Source organism: Acartia tonsa, chromosome 2 (genome assembly GCF_053477335.1).
Source record: "Acartia tonsa isolate MP-2025a chromosome 2, ASM5347733v1, whole genome shotgun sequence".
In the NCBI taxonomy this organism is placed as follows: Eukaryota; Metazoa; Arthropoda; class Copepoda; order Calanoida; family Acartiidae; genus Acartia; species Acartia tonsa.
Window position 1 is genome coordinate 48807065 of NC_137261.1, and position 27907 is coordinate 48834971.

Genomic DNA, 27907 nt, shown 5'->3' on the forward strand with positions numbered 1-27907 from the left:
AGTTATCAACCTAATTCTTTTTGTGAGCTCTCTTATATGACTGGATCTACACATAAAACTTTGAAAATTGAATTTTGGGACTTTCCCTCTAGGGGCTAGTGGAGCAAAAGACCCCCCCAAACACTAAAAATTTAAGTTCTGAGCTTATTTTTAGAGATATTGAGATGATTTTTTCTTAGAAACCTTTTAACAAAACCAAACTAAGTAATCATTGGAGATTTCATTTTGGGACTTTCCTTCTAGGGGCTTGTGGAGCAACAGACCCCCAAAAACACTAAAAATATGCGATCTGAGCTTTTTTTTAAAGATATCAACCTGATTTTTTTTGAATAAAACTTTTTTAACATAACTAGATCAACGAACCAATACAGATTTCATTTTGGGACTTTCCTTCTAGGGGCTAGTGGAGCAAAAGACCCCCCCCCCCCCCAAACACTAAAAATTTAAGTTCTGAGCTTATTTTTAGAGATATTGAGATGATTTTTTTTCAGAAACCTTTTTTAACATAACCAAACTAAGTAATCATTGCAGATTTCATTTTGGAACTTTCCTTCTAGGGGCTTGTGGAGCAACAGACCCCCAAAAACACTAAAAATATCGTTCTGAGCTTATTTTTAAAGATATCAACCTGATTTTTTTAAAATAATACTTTTTAACATAATTGAATCAACGAACCATTACAGATTTCATTTTGGGACTTTCCTTCTAGGGGCTTGTGGAGCAACAGACCCCCAAAAACACTAAAAATATGCATTCTGAGCTTATTTTTAAAGATATCAACCTGATTTTTTATTGGGACTTCATTTTGGGACTTTCCTTCTAGGAGCTAGTGGAGCAAAATACTCCAAAAACACTAAAAATATGAGTTCTGAGCTTATTTTTAAAAATGTCAATCTGATTTTTTAAAGAAAACTTTTTTAACATAACCGAATTAAGGAACCATTACAAAGGGGGGGCTGGGGGGCGAAAGTGACACTTTTTGAAACCAAAACTAAGAGTCAACAAAGGAACTCAACTAAAAAAAGGGTTACAGGTCTGAGATTTTGCATGGCAGTTGCTTTATAGGGGTACAATATGGAACTGTGAAGAAACGGCGGCGCAACCGCCGAAAACCGCTGTTTCCCGCCGTAATTTTTGTTGCCTTTTCTCGGCGGTTTTCGGCGGTTGCGCCGCCGTTTCTTCACAGTTCCATATTGTACCCCTATAAAGCAACTGCCATGCAAAATCTCAGACCTGTAACCCTTTTTTTAGTTGAGTTCCTTTGTTGACTCTTAGTTTTGGTTTCAAAAAGTGTCACTTTCGCCCCCCGGCCCCCCCTTTGTAATGGTTCCTTAATTCGGTTATGTTAAAAAAGTTTTCTTTAAAAAATCAGATTGACATTTTTAAAAATAAGCTCAGAACTCATATTTTTAGTGTTTTTGGAGTATTTTGCTCCACTAGCTCCTAGGAGGAAAGTCCCAAAGCGCAACCGCCGAAAACCGCTGTTTCCCGCCGTAATTTTTGTTGCCTTTTCTCGGCGGTTTTCGGCGGTTGCGCCGCCGTTTCTTCACAGTTCCATATTGTACCCCTATAAAGCAACTGCCATGCAAAATGTCAGACCTGTAACTCTTTTTTTTAGTTGAGTTCCTTTAACTTTTAATTTTGGTTTCAAAAAGTGTCACTTTCGCCCCCCCCCCCCTTTCATTTTGGGAGTTTCCTTCTAGGGGCTAGTGAAGCAAAAGACCCCCAAAACACTAAAAATATGAGTTCTGAGCTTAGTTTTAAAGATATCAACTTCCTTTTTTTTAGAACACTTTTTTAACATAACCAAACTTGGTAACTTTTACAGATTTCATTATGGGACTTTCCTTCTATAAGCTAGTGGAGCAAAAGACCCTAAAAACAATAAAAATCTGTAAAAGTTACCAAGTTCGGTCATGTTAAAAAAGTGTTCTTAAAAAAAATCGGGTTGATATTTTAAAAATAAGGTCAGAACTCATATTTTTAGTGTTTTGGGGGTCTTTTGCTCAACTAGACCCTAGAAAGAAAGTCCGAAAATGAAATCTGTAATGCTTTCTTAGTTCGGTTATGTTAAAAAAGTATTATTTAAAAAAATCAGGTTGATATCTTTAAAAATAAGCTCAGAACTCATATTTTTAGTGTTTTTGGGGGTCTGTTGCTCCACAAGCCCCAAGAAGGAAAGTCCCAAAATGAAATCTGCAATGATTACTTAGTTTGGTTGTGTTAAAAAAGTTTTCTGAAAATAAACAACTCAATATCTCTAAAAATAAGCTCAGAACCTAAATGTTTAGTGTTTGTGGGTCTTTTGCTCCACTAGCCCCAAGAAGGGAAGTCCAAAAATGAAATCTGCAATGATTACTTAGTTTGGTTATGTTAAAAAAGGTTTCTGACAAAAAAATCAGCTCAATATCTCTTAAAATAAGCTCAGAACTTAAATTTTTAGTGTTTGGGGGGGTCTTTTGCTCCACTAGCCCCTAGAAGGAAAGTCCCAAAATGAAATCTGTAATGGTTCGTTGATCTAGTTATGTTAAAAAAGTTTTATTTAAAAAAAATCAGGTTGATATCTTTAAAAATAAGCTCAGAACGCATATTTTTAGTGTTTTTGGGGGTCTGTTGCTCCACAAGCCCTTAGAAGGAAAGTCCCAAAATGAAATCTCCAATGATTACTTAGTTTGGTTTTGTTAAAAAAGGTTTCTGAAAAAAAAATAATCTCAATATCTCTAAAAATAAGCTCAGAACTTAAATTTTTAGTGTTTGGGGGGGAAAGTCCCAAAATTCAATTTTTAAAGTTTTATGTGTAGATCCAGTCATATAAGAGAGCTCACAAAAAGAATTAGGTTGATAACTCTAAAAACAAACCCACACGGCCCTCCCAAACTTTAGTACTTGGGGTAAGGGGGGGGAAGTTTGAACAGTTATAGGAAATGAAATTCAGTATAAAAGTTTGGGAAGGCCGTGTGGGCTTATTTTTATAGTTATCAACCTAATTCTTTTTGTAGGCTCTCTTATACGACTGGGTGTACACATAAAACTTTGAAAATTGAATTTCGGCACTTTCCTTCTTAGGGCTTGTGGAGCACAAAAACCCCCCAAACGCTAAAAATATGAGTTCTGAGCTTATTTTTAAAGATATCAACCTGATTTTTTAAAAATAATACTTCTTTAACATAACTGAATCAACGAACCATTACAGATTCATTTTGGGACTTTCCTTCTTAGGGCTTGTGGAGCACAAAAACCCCCCAAACGCTAAAAATATGAGTTCTGAGCTTATTTTTAAAGATATCAACCTGATTTTTTTTAAATAATACTTTTTTTTAGTGTTTTGCTCCACTAGCCCCTAGAGGGAAAGTCCCAAAATTCAATTTTCAAAGTTTTATGTGTAGATCCAGTCATATAAGAGAGCTCACAAAAAGAATTAGGTTGATAACTCTAAAAACAAACCCACACGGCCCTCCCAAACTTTAGTACTTGGGGTAGGGGGGGGGGGAAGTTTGTACAGTTATAGGAAATGAAATTCATTATAAAAGTTTGGGAAGGCCGTGTGGGCTTATTTTTATAGTTATCAACCTAATTCTTTTTGTAGGCTCTCTTATACGACTGGATGTACACATAAAACTTTGAAAATTGAATTTCGGCACTTTCCTTCTTAGGGCTTGTGGAGCACAAAAACCCCCCAAACGCTAAAAATATGAGTTCTGAGCTTATTTTTAAAGATATCAACCTGATTTTTTTTAAATAATACTTTTTTAACATAACTGAATCAACGAACCATTACAGATTCATTTTGGGACTTTCCTTCTTAGGGCTTGTGGAGCACAAAAACCCCCCAAACGCTAAAAATATAAGTTCTGAGCTTATTTTTAAAGATATCAACCTGATTTTTTTAAATAATACTTTTTTAACATAACTGAATCAAAACTTGGGGTAATTAGTGACACAATCAAAAAGATTTCATCCAATTATCTTTAAAACTAAGAGAGTAGCATACAGTATTTAAGATATACCTTCATAAACGAGAATTTGAAAAAAATGACTAAGTCCCCCCCGCAGGGTTGCTTGTTAGGGGAAAAATTTTTGAAAAAATAACATGGTCTCAAATGATTCCAAATTGCCTAATTCGGCGAGAAATGCAATAAAAAATTTCTTTTTTGGTGGCGGCGGAAAACGGCGGCGGACGGCGGGAGCGGCGGTCCCGCCGCCGTTTTTTTTTAAAGATACCAAAACTTGGGGTAATTAGTGACACAATCAAAAAGATTTCATCCAATTATCTTTAAAACTAAGAGAGTAGCATATTGTATTTAAGATATACCTTCATAAACGAGAATTTGAAAAAAATGACTAAGTCCCCCCGCAGGGTTGCTTGTAAGGCGAAAAATTTTTGAAAAAAATAACATGGTCTCAAATGATTCCAAATTCCAAAAAAAAAATAATCTCAATATCTCTAAAAATAAGCTCAGAACTTAAATTTTTAGTGTTTGGGGGGGTCTTTTGCTCCACTAGCCCCTAGAGGGAAAGTCCCAAAATTCAATTTTCAAAGTTTTATGTGTAGATCCAGTCATATAAGAGAGCTAACAAAAAGAATTAGGTTGATAACTCTAAAAACAAACCCACACGGCCCTCCCAAACTTTAGTACTTGGGGTAAGGGGGGGGGGGTGTTTGTACAGTTATAGGAAATGAAATTCAGTATAAAAGTTTGGGAAGGCCGTGTGGGCTTATTTTTATAGTTATCAACCTAATTCTTTTTGTAGGCTCTCTTATACGACTGGATGTACACATAAAACTTTGAAAATTGAATTTCGGCACTTTCCTTCTTAGGGCTTGTGGAGCACAAAAACCCCCCAAACGCTAAAAATATGAGTTCTGAGCTTATTTTTAAAGATATCAACCTGATTTTTTTAAATAATACTTTTTTAACATAACTGAATCAAAACTTGGGGTAATTAGTGACACAATCAAAAAGATTTCATCCAATTATCTTTAAAACTAAGAGAGTAGCATACAGTATTTAAGATATACCTTCATAAACGAGAATTTGAAAAAAATGACTAAGTCCCCCCCGCAGGGTTGCTTGTTTGGGGAAAAATTTTTGAAAAAATAACATGGTCTCAAATGATTCCAAATTGCCTAATTCGGCGAGAAATGCAATAAAAAATTTCTTTTTTGGTGGCGGCGGAAAACGGCGGCGGACGGCGGGAGCGGCGGTCCCGCCGCCGTTTTTTTTAAAGATACCAAAACTTGGGGTAATTAGTGACACAATCAAAAAGATTTCATCCAATTATCTTTAAAACTAAGAGAGTAGCATACTGTATTTAAGATATACCTTCAACGAGAATTTGAAAAAAATGACTAAGTCCCCCCGCAGGGTTGCTTGTAAGGCGAAAAATTTTTGAAAAAAATAACATGGTCTTAAATGATTTCAAATTGCCTAATTCGGCGAGAAATGCAATAAAAAAAATTTTTACCCCCCCCCCCCAAAAAAAAAAAAAATTTTGGGGGGGGGGTGGGGGGTCGACGATAATTTTAAAAGTAACTTTGGCCCCATAGAAGCTTAAATCCAAAATTAGCTCCCTCTAGCTCTAAGGGTTCTCGAGTAAACCCCCCCCCCCTGCCCAAATGGTTATTTTCCACATCCCCCTTTTTAAGTTTAATTTACAACTTTTTTTTCCCCCATATTTACAAGCAACGAAATATCTGAGTTTACGTTTAAGATTGGTGTCTTATGATGATTCACAAAATTACCCCTTTTGTGGATTACAATTAATGGTTAATAACTTTGGACACAACTTAATAAACCAACCAATCAATATTTGATAAAATTACACAAAGTTGTTAAGCTAATGGATAAGAAAACGTTGTTACAAAAATTTGGAGACTAGTGTAATAAACAGTCCAATGTCCCCTCCCTTCCTGGTGTTATCCAATTATTCCTGACAACATTGACACCTTGCATTAATTTACATTAATTGAAATTGATTAAGCTTAGCAAAAATTGTTCTAGCTTTCTTTTTTATCTGTTAACACAGGGATGTAGTGCCGTAGGTATAAAAGCAAATATAGAGTTGCTTTGCTGCCAAAATATTCATCGTGTTATTTAAAGTGTATGGTTTTTTTGTCTGAAACTTAAGATCTCAATAATATCTAGTAAACCGATTGAGTTCTCTAGTCTGGGCAAGCTTTGCATAGGTCTTGGGATGGTTTTAACCTATTTTTCTAAAAATTGTGATTTTTTTTAGAAATTTTGAGTGAAAAGAAAAAATATCTATTATATATTTAAATCTTGAAGTAGGGCTCCACATCCCTGCGAATCCCAAGCCCTTATTTTGCCTAACCCGTACGCCCACGTAAACACAATTAGCAGCAAGGTAGTGAAATTATCAAGATTAACATCTTGCCTCCTTAAAGCTGCCCAAAAAATGGCCATAATTAAGATTTACTAAATCTTTTCGCCTTACGAGGATAAGTATGTCCATAAAATCGATATATAATTACTTGGATGTTACACCAGATCTTTTTGCACTCTGATAAAGTGGTGCTCGCAGCTGGCTTTAATAGCTATCCCCTCCCCTCCTAATGGATGAAGGAACTGACGAATGAATGAAAGTTTATGTTAGCAACCTAAATTAAGGAGAAAGTTTTCTCTGTCAAAATCCACGTATATCCTATATCCATTGTCCATAAGAAGTTAAGCAAAAACCTTTTAAATTTATAAAAAACTGTACAGATATCATAACTTGTTTAGCTAACAAGCAAGTATTTCCAACGAAAAACGGGCGTACAAAGTTAGTTGTAGAGAATCTATGCCACTAAAAATGCATCTTTTGTGTTATTTGTTTTCATTAGTTGAAAAATACTCGAGAATTGACGTAGATTTTAGACTATTTTCTAAACAAAATGTGTTTTTTAAAGATACTATATATGTGTCTTATTTAAGATATTTATATTTTAATTACTTTTCTAGGTATGTTGGTTATTAAACGAAAACACTCCATTCCTTTTTTGGCAATTTAAGGATTAGCCTTTTTTTGTTAAGTTCAAGTTTCGTGGAGCCCTATAAGGATTAGGGCTTCCCACAGGGGTAAGATACTTCTTTAAAATAATTAAAGGTATTTTTTCTGAAATCTATAAAGGAGGGGGGGGGGATGATTTCTGTTGTGGTTCTAAATTGGCACATAAAAGGATTGTACACCAAAAGAATGGCAAGGATTACATAAGAAAAGATGATAAATAAAAAAAAACTTAATTATAATTCCTTTTCAATTTTAATCTTTTAAAAGCTAGCAATTAAATGAAACAGGGATTTACCACTTGAAGTAAATGCTATATATCTTTTCCGCTAGTAAGAAGTAACAGTTTCTTAACATTGAATTATTTTAGCAGGCAATTGTACAGTGTTGAGAACAATACATTTGTCTTTTTATCCCTCTGTTTTCAGTTGTACCTTCCCTCCCCTGGCATAGTAATAATAACCCAACCAACACCCTTCAAAACTCTCTTCTCAGGGACATTATAGATTATATTCAGCTTTTTAAATAAATATATATTTAATTTTCTATTGGGTTATAAACCAGCTTTAACTAACAACTTAATTAAATGGAAAAATTATTTGGTAATTTAGGTGATTTCACGAAATTTTGGGGGGCAACACATCGTAGTTGAGTCGACGTTTTTATCTAAACCCTAATATTAATTAAAAATTTTTCTATTGTTAACTACCTTATTCCTGGCTATAAACAAGTGAGAACAAAAATTAAGAAAATTACCCAAACAGCATATGATTAAAATAGCTGAAAATCTCTCCCGTTCCCTATACATATGGCCTAGAGCAAATATAGAAAAAAAAGGAAGAGAGAGGGGAGTAGACATAAACTTTGGATTGTGGAAAACTAAATAAATGTCAAAAGAGTTTCCTCAAAATGCTTCAGAAATGTATGGATTGTGTGTCTTTAAAAGTTTCAGTATGGCTTCGAAACCGATTAATATCCACTGGATTAGAACCGGTTCTCAGCCATACTGAAAAAATCATGTATAGCATCGTATTACAGAAAATTTTTCACAAGTAGTAAAATAAATATCATAAAATTAATACCGTTTTTGTTCTTTTATCTTTCATTTTAATATCCGCGAAAAGCTGTTTTCTTCCTCATGAAAAGTATCATAATTAAACTATTATTTTTTCCAAATCCCTATCTCTGTTAATTCCTGCTAGTTGTCTGTTGGGAGTTGATGATGAAGTGAGAAGGGATTAAAAATTAGATATGGATAACACAACTTTTTTTACAAACTAAAACTGTAGACTTTCAAAATTTGAAGGTGGTATTTGGGTCAACATTCTTAATAGAAATTGAGTTTTAAATTCTTTTTAAACATGTAATTATCCTATACCTAATATTAAGTTGTGAGATATTTTTGTCTGTAGCGTTAGATCTCGGTAACTGCTGAACTAATATGTTATTCCTTTACATAGAGGCTTCTTGTAGGCCCAAGAAAGGTTTTTAACGTTTTTGGGGGAGTGTACATTTGCCTTCCCAAGGGACATCACCCCAAGAAAAAATACCCCCCTTTTAATAGCGAATAAGATTAAAGACTAACAGATTCACTAGGAGGCTTTCATTAAACAAAGTAAATAATTACAAAGGAATAATATTAATCTTTTTTTAGCTGATATTATTCTTTGAAAATGCATGCTAATAGTCCATATCCCATTAACTATTGTACCTAATCCACAAATAAACATGTATTCTAAAGCAGCTACGCCGATAAAAATAACAATTAATCCGCTAAACAAATATTAATTGCCCAATCTATTATGATAACAGTTTGGGGACCAGAGACTACATGCACCGCTTTAGTAATCAAAACAACTTTTAATTATTGCTAGAGGGAAAGATACACGCAGAGATACTTGTAAAAACTTCAACAAAAGTGCAACACACAAAATAGAAAAAAAGGGAACGGGGAAAGAGAAGGGTAGAAAAAGAGGAATTATGAAAAGGGGAGGGAGGATAAAAGGGTTGCGTGTATAGTATGAATTGCATTCAATAAAAGGTTTGAAAGAGCTAGTCTTGGTACGGATAAGTTGAGAGCTATTATTTTGGATTTGTACTTTAATTTTCAACTCAACTAGACAAATTATAGGTTTTATTTTAAGTAGAGAAGCTATACTATAAATGAGTTGGGAATTATATTCCAAGTATCATCGCTGCTTTGATACAAAATTATTCTTGTTAAACAGCCAATTAAATTATCTATAAAGCATTGATTAATATAATAAAAATATTGATAATGACAGATTGTGCGTGTGTGTGTTATCAAAAAAAAAAATAATAGCTATCAAATGTATCTAATTCTCCATGTGTATGTAATTAAGGCAAATTGTAATTAGTTTTATAAAGTATGGATAGGGATAGGGCTTCTGCAGAAATAATATCTTACCTCTTACTTTTTATAGATACGTTTTCTTATTTGTTGGCTTTGAGGACTATATATTGAATTTTGATTAGTTGGTTCATTAAGTTGATTGTACAAACATTTGAACCACTAATTGTAAACTACAGAATGTTTAATTTTGTGTATCATCATTGGGGTTGTACAATTACATCAATTTATCGGCAATTGTCTTATCCCTTTAGATCCCTGGTGTAATGTATAATGTATAGAATCTGTTTTATTTATCAAGTTTATTTTATTTTTAATTACTTACTAAAACAGATAAATGAATTAACTTAATAAGTACTTTTTCAGACTGCTAGACAAGAAATACAAGTAATTTTATGGCTTTTTAAGAAGATTAATAAATGAAAACAAGATATAAATCGTCAAATAGCAGCGAAGTTTTTTCTTATATAAAGAGATTAGAAAATGTGTTTGTGTTTAAAATGATTTATTCTTCTTACTAGAAAAAATCATAAATAAATTAAACATGATAACAATACATGTTGTTACATCATAATAGGAGATGCTTTACCCTTTTTTATCCCACTGGTGAATCGCAATACATGTCACCTATAGTTGGTTCTATTTACAAAGACAAAGAGGTCAAAAGCGTTACAGACAATCATACTGACGAATAAGCATTGTTAAGCAGCTTCGCTTCTTTGAAAAAAAAACAAGTAATTTTATGAGAATGTAATAACTCTGTAAAATGTTGAAATAAATAGTCAATTTATCTTGATTATATGAATTTCAAGAGAGCGAGAAAAAAAGAAAGATAAAAAAGAGAGAGAGATAGAATATATAGTAAATGCACATCTCGCCAAAAAGAGAACTATTATACAGATAAGATGTTTCTACCATCAATACATGAAACTCATTTTAGCAAAGATTTCTAATTTAATAAGACAAAAATGTATTTTGTTGTAAAAAAAATTAGAATCAAAACTACCTAATAATCTTTAATCATTTGCTATTTTGCTATTTTTGAGTTTTTGTGAATATATAAAAAGACAGAATGAGAGGGAGGGGGTTAGAATAATTTAGGCCGCCAAGATGCATTCTATCAAATGCACCATTTCCATAGATAAATTAGATGTTAGTTTAGACATCATAGGTTAATTTAAAGGTATTTAGGACAGCATAGACAAATTAGCTTACATTTTAGGCAATATTGAAATATAAACACTATTTCCATAGATAAATTAGATGTTAGTTTAGACATTATTGGTCAATTCAAAGGTATTTAGGACAGCATAGTCAAATTAGCTGACATTATAGCAATATTGAAATATAAACGCTATTTCCATAGATAAATTAGATGTTAGTTTAGACATTATTGGTTAATTCAAAGGTATTTAGGACAGCATAGTCAAATTAGCTGACATTATAGCAATATTGAAATATAAACGCTATTTCCATAGATAAATTAGTTGTTAGTTTAGACATCATAGATTAATTAATGGGTTAAATTATCTAATATCATAGGCATGATTATAATTAAACGCCAATTTTGTTATGATTTCATAGGTTTGAGGTTGATGTTAGAGCATAAAATAATATGGAAAAAGTTTGAAAATATTGTACCACATTAAACACCATTTCCAAAGATAAAATTAGTTAGAAGCTTTGATATCATAGGTAAAAAAAAGACATTTGAAAAAACGCACAGACAATTAAAAAAGTTGAATAGCGCAAAACTAAAAAGGTCCAGCATAAAGCTTTTGTGATAATCTGACAACAACTTTGCTTCAGACGAGCAAATAGACGTTCTCTTACTTTAAATAAATTCTTTTGATAAATTTCATTTAACTGGAGAAGTTTTTATTTGTGAAACTCTTTACCTTGTTTAAAATTCCAAGTGAAACTATTTTTCTTAGCACGTATAGTCTAACAGAATTAGGATTGTGAAGTTTTCTATGAAAAAAGAAAAAAGTAATTTTATACCTTTAACACAATAAGAATATTTCATAGTGGAAAATCTTTTTTTTGTTATTTAAAGATCATTAGGTATGTATTATTAGATTATTATTAGAATAGTTATTTCTCTCATCGTATTATAAACAGCTTTCCGCGGATATAGAATGTACAATTATAAGATTAAAACCAGTTTTTTTTACCCCCGAGGTGCCGAAGGCACGGGCTAAAAAACTGGTTTTAATCTTATGATTGTACATTTTTATATTCGTAGAAAGCTGGATATAATACGATGCTAGACATATTTTTTTTTCGTATGGATGAGAACCGGTTCCTATCCACCGGATTCGAATGAATACGAGAAAAAAGTATATAACATTTAAATCATATGTTTATTTATCAAAATTTTATTACAGAACACATATCCTTTTCCTTTAAAGAATATAAAGGGGGAAAGAATTATGTTGTTCATCATGGATAAAACTAATTTTGTTCAACAAAATGTTTAGACTAATCAAAATATAACCCCTAAAAATATATTTCCTTAATTTTTTTTAATAATCAAAATGATCAAAATTAGCTGGAAAAAGTATGTTTTAACTTTTAATCACTAATGATAAAAACGAAGATATATTATCAAGGAACGAAGATAGGTACATAGAAGATACATAAAGTGTCAATTACAAAAGCAAATGATGGTCTAAAAATATTGCAAACTAATTCTAATGTTTCTTTTCTTCTCTCATCTCTTTCATACATAAATAATGCACAGCCCTCAAAACTTGGATGTTCATACCATCACAATTGCAATAACTACATAACAGCAAATCATTTGTTTTAGCTACATAAAATTTTTTATTTTAGTTAAGTAATAGTTACAGTTAAAACCTTTTTTGGGGTGAAATTAATATCACCTTTTTGAAATTGGTAGCTTGTTATTTATTTACTTAGTCATTAAATTCTACTTGAAACAATAACATCTTTTTTTGCAGTTATTTTCATTGAAAGTAGTCAAATTTAGTAAATATACTAAACTTCATAAAACTATTTATTGATAATAAATTAAACTTATTTAATGTAAGTATAAAACCGATGAATATCCTGCTTTAAAATTGTATTATAACTTGTTAATAAGAAAACATTGCTGCTATTCTGTTAATTTGCCCAAATGTATTTACACCAAAACTTGAAGTAACCTACACTATTCTCAAACATCTCAAAACATTTTATTTTAAAAAAATACACACACTTACAAGCTTGAAACAAGAAAAAAATACAAAATTGTTAGCTTTTGTAGTATTTTTAGTAGCGCATCTACTATATAACTAAGATTTGAGTCCTGTTATTCAAGATTGTGAAGTGTCTGATTAAGCCTCTTTACACAATTACACACACACAATTTTTATGTTTTATTACTGTAATGCATTTTCTCGTATTCATTCAAATCCGGTGGATAGGAACCGGTTCTTTTCCATACGAAAAAAACTATGTCTAGCATTGTATTATATCCAGTTTTCTACGAATATAAAATGTACAATCATAAGATTAAAACAAGTTTTTTTAGCCCGTGCCTTCGGCATTTTGGGGCTTAAAAAACTGGTTTTAATCTTATAATTGTACATTCTATATCCGCGGAAAGCTGTTTATAATACGATGCGAGAAATAACTATTACTTTTTTTTTATTGTCTTTTTCCTTTATCTTTACACTTTTTTCTCTTTCTTTATCTACACAAGTTTTTTACAGGGATGCAGTGATTGTTGAAAGTTAGAATAAAAAACTTCCCCATAAATTTTCATGTACATAAACACTGTTTGCCTGTAGATTAGAATTTAAGTAGGGTTAACATTAAAATATTATTTTAACTTTCATTGACCTAAACCTATATCCCTGATTTTGATAGCCCTTTTCTCACACGCCTTATCACCCAATATTCTCTCTTAATTCAACCTTTCCTCTCCTTATAGCTGAAAGGATTTAATATATATAAATACAGCCTCCTCAAATGAACAAAACACACATGAATTAACATACATGCATAGGAAAAGTGTAAAAAGTAATAAAAAACGGAGAAAGACAGACACAAGCGACAAACATATCCTTCTCATTTTTAGAAATTGAACATAGAGCATCTTATAATTTAAAGATGAATATTACATTTGTTATTATATCCATTTTCTTACTTTGTATTCATAATGCATATTTTTATATTGATTTGATTCTTCAGTATAACAAAGGTTTGGTCATTTTTAGTAGCAAAGATACTCTTAAAGTCTGTATTGCATTGGTCAGTCTTCCTTTTCCTATTATTCTATATTTCTAAATTCATAAATCAAACAAAATTTCAAATATCTAGAAAGAAAGCTATGTTAATCCTATTCCTAAATGGCTTGAAGGTGAAATCTAAGATTTGTTTCACAGAAACCTTGTGAATATTTTCAAATATATCGTAGCGATGCAATTTTTGAAGTTAGTGTTCTCAAAAATCCACCAAAAAATATTTAAAAATCTTTGAAAATCTCCGCTGATATGCAAGTTAATTATCTCAAAAATCTTTTATATAATATACACTAAAACTGAAAAAAAAACTTACAAAGATTTTGTTGGAAATTATTACAAAACAAGACATTTCCAATGAAACTGCTATTAAGATCAATTGTAATTTTATGTTACTATATGAACACCAGTTTTAAGCTTTTTCCTACAAATGCACAAAAGTTGTCCAAAGAATATTTGTGTAAAAGATTCAGAAAAATCCTCCATTCTGCAATTGGTGCGTCAATTACGCCCCCATACCCTACCCAGAAAAAGTAAAAATCTGTAAATTTTTTCCTTCATGTTCCAAAACCAAGCCCAAAAAATTATGGCGGTGAGATGAGATTGCTTCATTTGCAATTATGAGATTTTGCAAAAGATTTTTGTGTGTTTTTGCGGGATTTTGCTGATATGCATTTGGCAAATTGTTCTTACAGATATTAGATATACATTTTAAATTTGGTTACAGAACATTTTCTAAAATGAATTAGAATTATTTTTTTTAACGTATATAACACCTGCCATTAAAAGAAATTTTATTAATGTTTCTTGCCATGCAAATATTAGGTATTTTCTTACAGTTATTAGATTTATATTTGAAATTATTTTACTAAAAATCTTCTAAATAAATCTTAGACATGAATATATGTGTTTTAAATAATGTGCGACACCTGACATATTTGATACTTTATTTCAATTTCACAGGATATTTACATTTTTAGTTGATGAAAACGTGGGACACCTGCCATATGAAGAAGATCTAATATAATATAATCTAAATAATAAACATTTATTTTTATTTTGTAGGTATGTCTGTTGTTAAATAGGAAGAAAAATAAATAAAATACCCAACAGGAATCTATGAAATCCTGCTAGCTTTATGAAAAGAAATAGCAAAAACATTGAACATTAAAATATACCAATAGTTATGTCAGTATATTTCATATTTACCCCTCTGTTAAATCGAATCACTGGGTAGTGTTATTGCTTTTTGCTTGTAATTTATTCCAATCAGAAAGGAGGGGACAATGGGCGGTTTATTACACTAGTCCTTAAAGTTTCTTTATAACGTTTTTTATTCATTGGCTTATTGAATTTTTTGGTTGGTTCATTAAGTTAAGTGTACAAACGCTTTAATAGTAATCTACATAAGGGGTAATTTGTGTATCATAATTAGGGATGTATATCAAGTTATCGGTTATTGTCTTATCCCTGGATAAAATGCATTTTTTCCCATGCACTTGTTCACAATTTACTTTTTTTTTGTCAATTATGTGAAATCCTACAAAGGGAGGTGGTGTGCACTCACGGATAAAAGGGAGGATGTTGCAGAATTAAAAATATATTATATTTTTATATGAATTAGTAAGCTTTTTTCTGAGGCTTCTCTTGAGTTCTCTATTTTAGATTAGCTTCACATAGTTACCTATGATTTTTTTTATATAAAATGGACTATTCTTAAGCTGAAACATTTTTCTGTGACTTTGAAGTAATTTTTTAATATTTTTTATCAAAAGTTCTGATACTTTTATTCTTGAGATGCAATATCAGTGAACTGTAAGTGATATAAAGAAAATTAATCAAATAGAAATGATGTTTAATGATGTATGAAACTACAGTTGTTATTATTTATATATTAAGTTTTATCAATTATAATTATGCTATTTGTTAGACTCATCGTGTAATTATTTTTACATTTGGAGTCTACACAGACTTTATATTAGTAGGATTTTATATTTTAGTAGCAAATCTGTTTCACAGGACTCACTTGTCTGTCAGTCTGACCATATTGTACATTCAGCTTTATTTTGGTCTTTATGAACTTTAAAATATTCTGATTTCTCCTTTACTCATTTTCAATGTAAGGATAGCTATTTATCGCATCGTATTATAAACAACTTTCCGCGGATATAAAAATCAACAAATATTTAATGATTGTACATTTTATATTCGTAAAAAACTGGAATAATTTGATGCTATACATAATTTTCAGTATGACTGAGAACCGGTTCTAAAACACCGGATATTAATCGGTTTCGAAGCCTTTATTTGGTCTTAATCTTAGTTATTTAAAACTAAATTTTTTAAAGGCTTCGCTAATATTTATATTAATCTTGTTTGTTTATTTAAGCCTATGTCTACTAAATTTTCTGCTAGGCTAATTCTAGTTTTCTTTAATGCCAAGGACAGTAAAAACTGCGATAATTTCTTCATTTTGCAAGTCAGAATAAAATATCCCCCCTTTGACAATTTATAAGGGTTTTTAACCCCCACAGCACTAACAATTAGAGGCTTTCATTAACCCTAACTAACCGAAACTTAAACTTTTATTATTTAGGTATATTTTCCAGAGTTGATTTTTTCCTGTGATATACCCTAACAAAAAATGGTTAAAATCCTCTCCTGAACCTATATCAAGCTCCACTGTAAAGGAGATCTACAGCCAATTAGAATCCTGTTATTCTTATAAAAAGAAAAAGTGGGGGAAGGGGTATTCTTTAGCAAATAAACGTTTTTGCACAAATGCTTAAATAATCTTAAAATCTTGCAATTAGTTTTTAATCAAACCATTTCAGAATATTTAATGACTTGAAGCGAGCGATTAGAGTTTTAATTACTGCCTTGCATTATTTCTTGCATTAAGCCCGTGCTTCGGAAAGCTAAGTCTTATACAACTCGCGTTTCGTGTTAAAAATAAGTCGGTTTCTCTTCAACTTTCTTTAATGAAAATATCCCTTTTTTTCAACTAAACACGTTGTAATTATGATTAGTTTGTGTGAAAGTGTGGCACTTGATAATAATATAATTAGAATTGTAAATAACGATGATTAATCGACCGTAATATACACACTAGGTAGGTAAGGCGCGTATATTCAGACATTTTAATCGATTTAAATCTTGTGATTTTGTTGTAAAACATACATGAACTAAATCGAATAAGGCCTAAAATTTTAAACATTTTCAGTTATGTATGTTTGAAATATATCAAGAGTCATGAAAAAGGACTAGTTTAAATGGCTATAAAAATTAGATTTATGTTTTATCCTTCTTTCAAAAAGTGTGTGTGTGCATGTGTGTGTTTGTTTATGTAGAATGAAGTAAATTTAATGCTTATCATGTGTATCATGTAAACTAAACTTGAATACATCATATATGAAGTTAACTAGGCATTCTATTTGAAATAGAAAGTTACATAAGGATTGCAAAGGAATGAAAGCTTAACAATATAAGAACATATTTATTTATCAATACAAGCCTAATCTTATGTTGACCCCTCTCTTTGTATAATTTTCATGTATACATAATCAAATAGTTTTAATTGCATCCCCTCCCCTCTTCTAACCTTTGCTGTTCTTATCTTCTTCTCCTATTTTGATGTCTTTCATTGCCTTTGAAAATAAGGAATAGAAAATTTGGTGCAATATTTTATATGGTAGCTTAAGATGAGTTATAAATCAATTTTCCATAACTTTCGAACTTTTATTCAGAGAGAATGGAGATCTAACAAAGATTATTTTGTATGTAAGTAGCGTAGCATTTCAACAATTCAATTCTTTTTTGTTCATGTACTTTAACAATTTATTCAATTATTTTGATTTTCTTTCCCCCTATTCCTGGCTGATTTTGCCTTCGGGCGTCATGTTGCATTTTATATTTTCATCTTTTTACTATGAAATTTTATTCTGCCAGGGTATAGGGATTGATATTCAGTCATTTTAATCCATTTGTATTATTCATTTTTTGTGAAAAATTTACACTTGGGAATATGAGCTTTAGAGGGTTTCAAAATAAATAGATGAAATTTCAACTTAAACCATTAAAAATGTAAAGGGTTAGTTGCACGAAATGCATTTAAACATGAATTTAGTGAACCGCATATTTTTTTCCTGTTTAATGGTTAAAACAACATTTATATGGCATATGTTTGAAATAATTTAAATTTTCTACCAGGTAGTTTTTAAATATCGAAAATTGTACCTATTCTTGTGATATATATATTTAATTTATATGGCTGGCTTATTTTCACAAAACAAGCATATTGACTAATTTAGTGATGTCCAATGGTTTTTTTTATTTATGGTAATACAAAATTATATCTTTGATGGTATATTTGTAACTTATGATTGAAATCATTTATCTGAAATGCATTTCATACAACTTTCCCTTAATCAAAATGGAAAATAGAGATACACACAGACGTAATATAATTAAAATGTTGAATATCCATCCCCCCATCCCTGGAATAATACATTTTGCGTGCACATGTTTACATTTACACAAATATAAATTAAAGTGGTTTAAATTAGGCTTTTTTATTGTGGTATAGGGGTAAGCATTTTTATTTATGATAGGGGTTGGTATTTTTTAAGGTGGTATGTCAAAACTTCCTAAATTTTTATTTCAAATACTTACCTACTTAATATACCAAAATATTATAATTATAAGATCTTGTAATATCTGCTATAGTGATTTAAATTAGGCATTTTTATCATGGTATAGGGGTAAGCATTTTTTTATGATAGGGGTTGGTATTTTTTCAGGGTTAGTGTCAAAATTTCCTAAATTTTTAAATAGGTAGGTACTTACCTACTTAATTTACCTAAATATTAAAATTATCATATCTTTTAAATGTTTACCTATCCAGATAAGCATTAAGTTCATACGTTTGGGGTTAGAGCATATTTTTTTTATTACTTTATTGTATTTAAAAAATTCAATAGTAATATATTTATGTACCTAGTAGTGAGGATTTTTAGCCTGAAGCTTAAGATCTTAGAAACTACTGGTCCGAATGTGTTGTACTTCTTAGGGAAGCTTCATAAATGACATAGGATGGTTTAAGGCTACTTTAATCAACTCTCTTGCCTTCCTCTAGAGGCTAGGGGCGGGGGGCAATTATTAATAATAAAATTTTGAAATAATTCTTTTGCCGTATATTTTCACATTTTCTTGAACTGAGCATGATAATGAATATGTTCTAAAAGAATTGTTTGTGTGTTCTCTAGTGCAATATTTCAGAAAACAATGCTTTTTATGTAATTATTAAAATTGTTTAGATTTCATGATTCCTATCTCTATAGCTTTTTCCTCACGAAATAAGCTGCATTATACTTAGACGAGAGATGTTTTTTTTAGCAAGTTCGGGGGGTCATTCGTAACATCTAAAAGATTTTAATTCGGTAGAAAGACTGCTTTTACCCATCAAAAAATATTTAATTTTAGTTTTATAGATAAAATGTAAAAAAAATCACATATTTTTTTTTATAAAAAATGTATTTATTTTCATAAAACCTCTGATGGAAAGATTCATTTTAAAAACTTCTTGACTTTTGTTCGCCTTGTTCCAAACTCGAGGAGATTTTGTTTGCTGAAATCATCGTAAGTTTACAAACCGGTTCTGGCAGCCGCCATTTTTCGACAGCCGCAGCTAAATCAAGACTGTAGTTGTAATAGCAATATAAATATTTTTGCGGCGGAAAATATTTTTGTAGAATGGCGGCTGTTGGCGGCGGCTAACGCGGCCGCTGACCATGGTTTACAAGTTTTAAAGATTACTCTGAATTCTTGATTGATTGTCGGAATAACTATATCTTCTATCCAAACCTAACACACAAACTTCACAAATATATATAACCGCTCAAAACTTTTGCGGTATGAATCCCGATTTTCAGGATTGGAGGGTCTATTAACCTCCCCCCCACTTTCATTGATTAATCTAGAACCTAATTTTAATAAAAATAAAATGGAAAGGAGGGATTAATTTATCGTCCATTGTCCAATCACAACATTGTTTTATACTTGATAAAAAAAAGGATTTAACCAATTTCCAGTGTGCGTGTCTGTTTGTGTGTGTGTGATTGTGCCGGCTGCAAATTTGATAAAAATAAAATTCTACTTTTTCCCTTGTGAAAATAAGTTTTGGTAGGGATTAATAATGTCTCGAGGTGGCTAAATGTTGCATCTACATTAGTCTACCTTGCATGTAGGGTAAGGATTATGCTCTGCAAAATTATATAGTTTTTATTTGATGGGACGATGTTATCGTGTCTAAATCTATTATTAGGGCTGTTATTTCTTTAAGAAAACTACTGAACTTATTGAGTTTTCTACTTAAGAAGAGTGTTAATTGGGAAATGGACGGCTTGAGGCTTAATTGTTAAGTCTTGAGACGGGTTCATTCTACCTCCTTGATTCAAATTCAATATTGTAGGGGCGCAGCTGCTAGTTAAAAGTTTAATTTGTTTGACGGCTAAAGAAAAACTATCCCCACCATCAACAAGAAGCTAGCACAAATCATTAAACTTAAATTTCATTTCATATTCAAACCAAAGTTAATTTAAGTTTCAGAATTAGAATCCGATTCCTACCCCCCTGTTGATTGTGGTAGCTTTGTATTGACATACAATTTGCGTCGATTTTATTGTGTTAATATAAGTGGCCTTGGCTGACATCGATTTGCTGTTATAAGATACTATCGAGCATATATGAAGTCCGTATTCGAGGGAGCAGAAAATAGCATTAAACAATCCTAATAATGCCATCCATGAAAAACTTAATCGGTTCAGTGGTTAGTAAGATAAACGAAAAAAAGCTTACTAGCTAAAATAATAGGATATTCATATCGACATTATTTTGACCATTAATCATCAATCTATACTGACTGTATACAATGATAAAAGTCTCTTGTTGACATAATAATTGCACCAAAGTTTAACATTGTAATTTTGATCCCCTTTTCATATCTTTCCCCTTTTAGATCTTTATCTCTTTAATTTTATTTCTTTCTCTCTTTGATTTTAGTAGCAAAGCTAATATTAAGTAAATATATGTTGTCTGTACATCACAATCATTGAATATTCTGCACGATTTCTTTTATTTTTACTGTATTAGATTTTATTGTTCTTTTTCTATTAGAAATATAGCTTGCTTGCTTGCTACAGCTGCGCTACTTATCGTGATGATTAATAACATTTTTGAATTAGAATAAAAATCTGTAAATAATAAATCATCTAAGCTTTTTATCATTTTCTATCTATGGAGGTATATTGTATATTATTACAGGGAGGGAGGGAAAATTGGGCTGTTTATTACACTAGTCCCCAAAGTCTTATAATAACGTTTTCTTCTTCATTACATCTAGAAAATTGAATTTTAATTAGTTGGTTTAGTAAGTTGAGGGTTTAAACGTTTCAACCTCTAATTTAATCTACAGAAGGGGTAACATTGTTTCTCATCATTGGGGATGTACATCAGTTTATCGGCCATTGTCTTTTCCCTTTTTATTCCTGATATTATGTATATACTATATATGTATGTATTTATTTCCTGTTATTATTAATATGTACATACATTAATACATACCTTTATAATGTATAACAATAAGTATAATTGATTATTAGAACAGAGCCAATATACAAGTCACTAAATGTCAAAATAAAACAGTACCTACACTGATAAGTAAGGAGAAGGAAGGGGGGGAATAAGAAAAATTAGAATATCATATAAAATTAATATAGATTACTTTTTATGGTTATTTTTTTTTTTTTGGGGGGGGGGGTGTTACCAACCTCCCCACTTGACAAAATACACATTTTAATTGTTTATGCTTTGATATAAATTGCCTTATATAAGAGATATAATCGTACTATTTTGGTATATCCTGCATAGGTGTATTTATCTTCTCTTAAATAGATGTACTTATTTTGTAAGATAGATATACCCAACTTTATAGTACTTCCTTATTACTCTCAATGTTTAAATAATAAATCCTATTTTAGATTACTCTAAGCAGATCTATAGTAGCTATCTCAACTAAAGGGACATTTCCAAACAAGGAATGAGGGGGGGGGGGCATATTTGTCTAATTGTGAAGAGGGGGGGGGGGAGAATTATCTCAGTGGGGTGCCAGATTTTGATCATATTTCCTATCAAGTAAGGGATACAGGGATATGCCAATTGAATGTATAATTAGTTAGTTTGAGAGGGGGTCAGGGGACGGTTGGTTACTCCGAAACCAGTATATCTAGCTTTAATATATTTCCACCTAATAATGTAAATTTTGGATGATTATGAGTTCCCCATCCCGGGGATAAAATATTTTATTCTATCTTTCATTTATCTTTCTCTGAAGCCTTGTCCTAACTAGCTATACAATCACTCTTAAGGATCCAGGATACTTATTTGCATAATTATTACAGTAAAAGGATTATTTATTATATAAGATTATTAATATTATCTAAAACTGTGCAGGATGGATCAAATGCAAAGAAAAATAAACATAAAAATTTACACAAGTTGCATTTAATTTCTTCATTAAAGCACTTTTCTTTTCAGAGAGTTTATTTAATTCAAACTTATTCAATTTTAGTTAAAAGAAATTCAATATTTTAACTCTAAAATGGAAAGGATTTTTTACTAAAGAGGGGGGAGTGGGGGGGGGGTGATGAAGGAATGAATAAAGGATGTAATCAAATCTAACCGCAGAACCTTTCTAACTAGTACTACCCCTTTTTTATGGTGTAACCCCCACCCCCGGCTATTAATACAATCTATACCCCTTCTATTTTTGTTCCCTCTATTCCATAATTTTCCAGCTGCTTATAACTCCCCCCCCCCTTTGCGACACAGAAAATTTTAATATTTACACACTCCCCCTCCCCCTCCCACCTTTCCCTCGTAATTCTGTAGTAAAATTTTCCTTGGTTCATTTCATGTCATTGAATTTCTTCTTATAAAGTTTAAATTTTTCATGGAATTGCACTGGAAACTTAATAAAAAGAATAGTGAGAAAAAAGTATATATTTAATATTTTGCTTTAAATGTTACCTACCTAGTGCATTTTACTTTTTTGTTTTTGTAAAATTTTATGACACAATTTTGTTGGTATGATATAAATGATATAAAAATTGAAAAGAGTGTGGAATCATTTTTCATCATAAGAATGTATTTTGAAATAATTTATACTCATATACAAAACATCGTAAAACTGATAATGTAAAGATAAAAAATTTCACATGAATAATAAGGACATAATTATGTTTATTGTATATTATTCTTAGGATTTTTTACATTAAAACATAATTGTATTTTAAATCACGATACTCTATAGATTTTTTTTGTCAAATTGACAGGCTATAAAATTAAGGCTAAATAAACCATAATATACGATAAGAAATTACTCCGGTTATAAAAAAAATACATTGATGTTGCATTTAAAAAAAAGAAGATTAGGAAATTGGAACATTGTTGGTTATTCTATCTTTCCTTAAATACTTAGTAGCTACCAAATTCAGTGTTTCACTATCTCTGAAAATAACTCCATATCTTAAATATTTTTGTATGAAAGTTAAGTTAAGCTTAGCTTTAGCTAATGAAGGTTTTTTGAAAGCATATTAAGTTAATAGATCTATTTAGCCCCGGCGTTTATGCGAGCATAATTCTCCATCACCTCCACCCATCAACAAATTGTTAATTTCCCCACACCAGCGTTCAAGCATTACAGATCATAAAATGTTGCAGACCAAAATATTTTACTAATGTTTAATTAATTTTATAGGTATGTCTTAACTGAAAATGATAAATGAGTAGTTAATATCTCTATAGATGAAATATCAGGTAGCTTATTTTCACTAAAACGATTAAACATAGAAGAACATTTTCTGATAATTTATTCTATTCTCTTATTATTATTTGTAATATTCTTCCTTTGATAGCTTATTGCTATTGCGAGAAAGATAAAGTGTTGTATATTAAAATATAGCCATCATTTTAATCACTAGAACGTTAAAACGCCACCCCCTTAGTCCAAACTGATACCCCTTCCCTAAAAAGCACATATTAACCCTTCTCCCCTCCCCCTTCTATGTATAATTTTCTACCCCCCAGTAGAGTTATTTGCCCGTAGCCCTGCGGGATACAGGGATGGGCATATGGAAAAAAGTGTATCACCCCCTTAGAAAATACTTACATACTGCAAGTTTCTTACACTTAAAATGGGGAAATGATTACTTTGCCCTTAATTAACCTATCCCCCATATTCTTGACACCCTCTTACAATTATTTGGCAAGATATACAATATGGCCCGGATTTTTTAAGTTTATTCCATCTTATTTACAACGATTATTTGATTGTAATTTTTAAAAAGGGGGGGTTTTTTAATGCAACCATCTCGTAATCAGTGAGCAAATAGCACTTAGAATTCGAATTTCCATCTAAAATTTTGCATGAGTAATCCTTGGTAGGTCTATTTTCCCTAAATCGAACAAAAAGTTGGAAAAGTAATGGCTAACGGCTGGCGGCTCAGTAGTTTTGCCATTTTTTTGGATATCTATAGTACAAATTATTCACGAAACCTATTTCCACCTTATTCTCGTTGCCACTCCAAAATGCTAACAAACGGTTCTAGACGGTAGATGTTGGTACTAGAAGTTTCAACAATGGTTATTGCTATTATTTAACATGAATTAAACCAAAAATATGTTTTAAATAGTTGATTCCTACGTAATTGATGATGAATTTACCCTGAAAATAGGCAAAAAAACGGCTAAACGGCTGAGCCGCCAGCCGTTACTTTTCCAACTTTTTGTTCAATTTAGGGAAAATAGACCTACCAAGGATTACTCATTCAAAAGTTTAGATCAAAATTCGAATTCTAAGTGCCATTTGCTCACTGTTTACGAGATGGTTGCATTAAAAAACCCCCCCTTTAGTGTATAAAATTGTCCTAGAAAATAATGTCTAAATAGATAAATATATGTCCATAAATCTAGCCTTTACCACTACCCCCCCCCCCCCCCCCTAACATAATGTGAAATTCCTATATATCTTTCTCGCTCTCTCTCTTTTCTTTCTTGCCCTCGCAATTAAGTAGTGTTTATATCCTATTTTACGTTCGTTTTTATCGCCGCTTTTAAGTTTTATGTGTTTTAAGACTGTATTATTTTAAATACTTACGTTATATGATGATTAATTTAATGAAACAAGATCAAATATGATTATAAGTAGCACAGCAATGACAAGTTTATCTAAAGTTATTAAATAGGTCTTATATAGAGTAGATTTTATACTAAAAATATTAAACAATATGTTTAAAAGAAAATGTTTTACAAAAGTTTTTCTCCCTTTTTGTCGGTTGAGAGAAGGTGTGCAATGTTTTCCGCTTATATTCTCATACACAAATTGATATACAATTGAGGGTTTTAAGATAAGAGTGAACCAAAGGGATAGGACCAGTTTTGGCGGGTTATTACACTATAGTTTCCAAACTTTGATGGTATCATTCTTTTATTCGTTAGCTCAACAATCTTGGGGACTTTAAATTAATTTTGATTGGTTGGTTCATTTAGTTGATTTTTCATACTTTTCAACCACTGCTTGTAATATACAGAATGGGCAATTTTGTGTATCGTCATTGGGGATGTACAACAATTTATATGCCATTGTCTTATCCCTTTAGATCCCTGGATGACATGTTCAAGTGAAAGCACACTACGTAAGAAGAATGTTGGTTAATAATTTATGTGTATATAATGTATCTTGTAAATAGGGCAGACAATAATTGTTTTAGATTTTTACAGCATTTTTATGTACTTTTATAGTTATACCAAAAAGTTACCCTTTGCTCTATTTGATTTTTATATTTTTATGTAAAAAAGGACAGAATTTTTTGTTAATTTGTCGGTGTAAAGGACAAAGATATAGAGTAGTTACGTTACCTAATATTTTGTTCATATAAGTGTTATTGTATTACAAATCTTCTAAATAGATATTAGTGGTAATATGTATGGGATAAGACAATGGCTGATAAATTGATGTATATCCAAAATGATGATACACAAAATTACCCTTTTTGTAGGTTACAATTAGTGGTTAAAACGTTTGGACACTCTACTTAGGAAACCAACTAATCAAAATTGAATTAAAGTACACAAAGTTAAAAAGCAAACGAATAAGTAAACCCTATTTTAAAACTTTGAGGACTTATTACAGCCCAATGTCCTTTCCCTCCCCGATAAAATAGCACAGTAGCAAGGTGTGCGCTAACTTCCGCCACATATTATCATATCAAAAAAGTGAATTTAAATCGCAAAAAGACTAAACACAGTAAGAGTAACAAGCCCTTTTCACTCCACAGGGGGAGCATAGGCCGCTGACAATTTGTCAGTGTTTCTGTAACAATGTGGCTTTTTTTTATGGATATGGGATAGGGTTGTCAGCCCTAAGCCCTATGATTGCGGTGTAAAGCGCCATATGCCCATCAAAAAGACTAAATTGCCAATAAATTTTTGTCTAATTATGCAACTAAAGCAGAGCACAAGTAAAATTTGGGGATGTTATATATTAATATGCGGTTCTGGTAATTTGTTTATATTAGGGTTGGCAATCCGCCTAATTTTTGGACCGGATTCGGATTCTTACCTTTACTCAACCTAACCTAGCTTTGTTAAGAATTAAAATATATATTTTGACCAAAAAACTCAAGACGCTAATTTTAGCCTAACAATTAAGAATCCGAATCCGCTATTGAAAAACGGATCCCGGATTTGAATTCTGGATTCCAAAATTGGTCGGATTCCGGATTCGGATTGCCAATCCTAGTTTATATGATAAACATCTGCGGAAGCGAATGTACACCTAGCAGTAGACAAACATAATATTTACCTACAATCATAAACAATTTATTCTTATTATTTCTTTCTAATGGAAAAATAATAAAGTATTTGTAAGGTTTTTTATTTTTCCTGCACTACTACACATAACGGTGTAAATGACCGACGTTTAAATGAGCGGGTACGATATACCTATTTTAGAGTAGCTTCGCTACTTATAAAAACCTCTTAGTTGACTAAAGTTAAGGTTTCACTTAAAACCAACCGCAAAACATAAACCTCAAAGGAAAGAGGAAAATGTAAATGATTGGTAACAGTTCAACCGAGTCAGGGGTAGAGGGATAAGTAAATTTTATAATTGGAATAAAAATAAATGTCGAATTATTTTTTATTAATTTGAATCATGAAAAGTTTTGTTTGAAATTTTTTTTGAAAATTTGAAGGCAAATTGTTTTTTTTTATCCTCAAGTAAATATCTAACCTATTTTTTTGGCATATATTAGGGTAAGTAAAATGCCTAACAACTTTTTTTTATTTGTTTGTCTATACCTATATCTTTTTTCCTGCAACCATAGTAGGTGGCGGTTAAGTCAGATTTTTTTCTCTATCAACGGTTGACTTCATTGGCTTTTAATAACTACAATTTGATGTAGATAATATTCATTATTTTGCCATCGTCTTGAACCTTATAAATCGTGCAACTGATTTTGACACTAAAACGAATGGTTTATTGTAAATTTTTAAGGTTTTTAGATGTAAGTAAAATATTTTTTAGTAAAAATTACTTATCTACTACTAGCGGCTACGCCCCTAGAGGCCTCTATGAGAAGCTACCCTGTGAAGGAGAACCATACCGTTTCATCGGTTAGCGAAATCCTTCGGTACAGACAGACAAACATACAAACATCCTGTTACTTTATTATTATGATTATAAAAAAAAGTTTTTGATTTCTAATACCTACTTAATTAGAATTAGAGGAATGATCTTAAAAATTTTTTAGTTACCAAAAGTTTGCTTAATATTTCAAAGTACTTCTGTAGATAGTTAGAATTTGTGTTCATATATTTACTTTTACTGCAGCGTGACTAATGGATGCTGTCATCCCTGTTTGTGTAAATTATTCCAAATAATGATGTATTATTTCCCCAATTTTACTTCATTTGTAAACCCCCGATCCGGCAACACCCCCCAAAATTACCAGTGGACCATTCATAAACCCCTTTCACCCTTTTCTAAAATTATGACGACGTTTGGTTAGGTTATGCAAGTCACAGTTAACATAACCTGGGTTTGGTCTTTGAAAAATTTTAAATTATAAGATGAAGGGGTTGTGTTTGTTCAGTTTCCAATTAAAGGGAAACTACCCACCCAATCGATTCTCAATATTTTTAATCAATAAACTATTTAGTGAAA

The 27907-nt window shown here is 31.1% G+C and overlaps 1 long non-coding RNA gene across 6 annotated transcripts in view; it reads left to right on the forward strand.

The window, feature by feature from the left end:
- Positions 1 to 27907, forward strand: part of LOC145312058 (uncharacterized) — a 102152-nt gene that overhangs the window by 41398 nt on the left and 32847 nt on the right. For 5 of the 6 annotated variants that reach the window (XR_013876886.1, XR_013876887.1, XR_013876882.1 and 2 more), the window contains one exon: positions 23441 to 23499. The exons of the other annotated variant lie outside the window; for it this stretch is intronic. This is a non-coding gene — a long non-coding RNA (uncharacterized LOC145312058). The remainder of the gene's footprint in view (positions 1 to 23440; positions 23500 to 27907) is intronic. 6 annotated transcript variants of the gene reach the window in all.